Source organism: Lepidothrix coronata, unplaced genomic scaffold (genome assembly GCF_001604755.1).
Source record: "Lepidothrix coronata isolate B3197 unplaced genomic scaffold, Lepidothrix_coronata-1.0 Scaffold259, whole genome shotgun sequence".
Classification (NCBI taxonomy): Eukaryota; Metazoa; Chordata; class Aves; order Passeriformes; family Pipridae; genus Lepidothrix; species Lepidothrix coronata.
Window position 1 is genome coordinate 598,455 of NW_016690439.1, and position 1,894 is coordinate 600,348.

The following is a 1,894-nucleotide window of genomic DNA, read 5'->3' on the forward strand; positions in this document are numbered from 1 at the left end:
GGTGAGGGACACTGGGGCAGCTGGGACAGCGATGGGGGGCACTGGGGATGTGATGGGGGACACTGGGGCAGCACTGGGGGCACCAGGGCTGATAAGGGGGCACGAGGGATTTGTCAGGGGAGGGAGGGGGGACACTTGAGGTTCCTGGGGGTCCCGAGGGTCTCGGGGGATGGGGGCTGCAGGGAGGGGGCACAGAGGAGGAGCAGGGTGGGAGTGACACTGAGGGGGCTGGGGGACACCAGGGGTCACTGAGGGGTGACAGGGAGGCCAGGGGGGTCTCTGAGGGGTTGACAGGGGGTCTCTGAGGGGTGACAGGAAGGTCGTGGGGTCTCTGAGGGGTTGACAAGGAGGCCAGGAAGGTTCTGAGAGGTGACATCAGTTTGGGGGCTCCCTGAGGGGGTGCCAGGGTATTCCTAAGGGGTGACAGGATGTCCCTGAGGGGTGCCAGGGTGTCCCTAAGGGGGTGTCAGGGTGTCCCTGAGGGGTGACAGGATGTCCCTGAGGGGTTCACAGAGTGTCCCTGAGGGGGTGTCAGGGTGTCTCTGAGGGGGTTTGACAAGGGGTCCCTGAGGAGGTGACAGAGCATCTCTGAGGGGTGACAGTGTCCCCGAGGGGTGTCAGGGTGTCCCTGAGAGGTTCACGGGGTGTCCCTGAGAGGGTGCCAGGGGGTCCCTGAGAGGTCACACGGAGGTCGGGGGGGGTCTCTGGGGGGGTCTCTGAGGGGTGCCGGGCTGGGTGCCCGCGGTGCGGGTGGTCCCGGTGCCCCCCGCGCCCTTTACCTCAGCCGCTCCCGCGCCGAGCCCGCCCCGGCCCCGCCTCCGGCCCCGCCGCCGCCGCTTTTCCGGCCGTCGCAAAACGGGGCGTAAAAACCAAGCGCCGCCCGGTGCGGGGACACGGAGGTAACGGGGGGACAGGGAGGGGCTGCGGCCGGGCCGGGACCCCCCGGCCCCCTCCGGGACCGCCCTGGCCCCGGGCCGAGCTCTGGGGGAGCGCCCCGGTGAAGGGGGGCCGGGGCTGTGCCCGCGCCGGGCCGGGGCTGCGGGCCGGGGCTGTTCCGGGACCCCCCGAGACCGCCCGGCCCTGCCCGGGGCTCTGGGGGCGCGGGGGGAGCCCCGAGGGGGGCCGGGGCTGTGCCCGCGCCGGGCCGGGATCGGTGGGGGCGAAGCACTGAGGGGACCCCGAACCCCCCTTCCCTCCCCTTCATCCCCTCCCGTCTCCCTGCCCTGCCCCGTGGGAGCCCCGTCCGGGGTTTGTTGTGGGGGAAGAGGCTCCCCGGGTTGTTTTCCCCTCAGAACGCCCCGAGTTCTGTGTGCGGGGGCCTCATTTTCCGTGCCCGGCCCCCGCAGGGCCCCCGCGCCGGCCGGGTTTGGTCTCGGGGTGATGAAAGAGGGGCAGTTTTGCTCCTTGCCGAGCTCGTCGTCAGCCCGGGCCCTGCTTTCTCCTCTCCCCTCCCACTGAGGTGCCTTTTCACTGCTGGAATTTGCCTTGATGAGGGTGTGGAGAGGCAGTGTCAGCTCCTGTTCTCAGACAAGTGCTGACCTTTGATTTCCACAGCTTGTTTTCCCTACCTGTGTGTGGAGTTAGAGCACCCTGCCCTCTTCCTACGCTTCAGCCACATTTTCTTCTCCCCCCCCCCCATTGTCTCCTACTGATAAACAGCAAACTCTTATTTTTAGTCTCCTTTCTCTACTCTTCTTCCTATGGAGAGTTACATGTTTCATTCAAGGGAGATGGAACATTGTGAGGGTTCTTGTTTGTGCTGGAAAAGCTCTTCCTGACCCTGTACTTTCTCTTCTTTCTGGAAAAAAAATCTGGATAACTGCAAAATCAGTCTGTGAACCAAATTGCAAAGGTAGTTTTAGATAATTCAGTCTTTGGCCTTTTTTTTGCTGGG

The 1,894-nt window shown here is 65.3% G+C and overlaps 1 protein-coding gene across 3 annotated transcripts in view; it reads left to right on the plus strand.

Annotated features, from left to right (window-relative positions):
- The first annotated feature begins 796 nt into the window (after nucleotides 1-796).
- CEPT1 (choline/ethanolamine phosphotransferase 1) overlaps nucleotides 797-1,894 on the plus strand; it is a 28,996-nt gene continuing 27,898 nt past the window's right edge. For all 3 annotated transcript variants that reach the window (XM_017835526.1, XM_017835525.1, XM_017835527.1), the window contains exon 1: nucleotides 797-899. The gene's annotated coding sequence lies outside the window, so the exon portion shown is untranslated. The remainder of the gene's footprint in view (nucleotides 900-1,894) is intronic.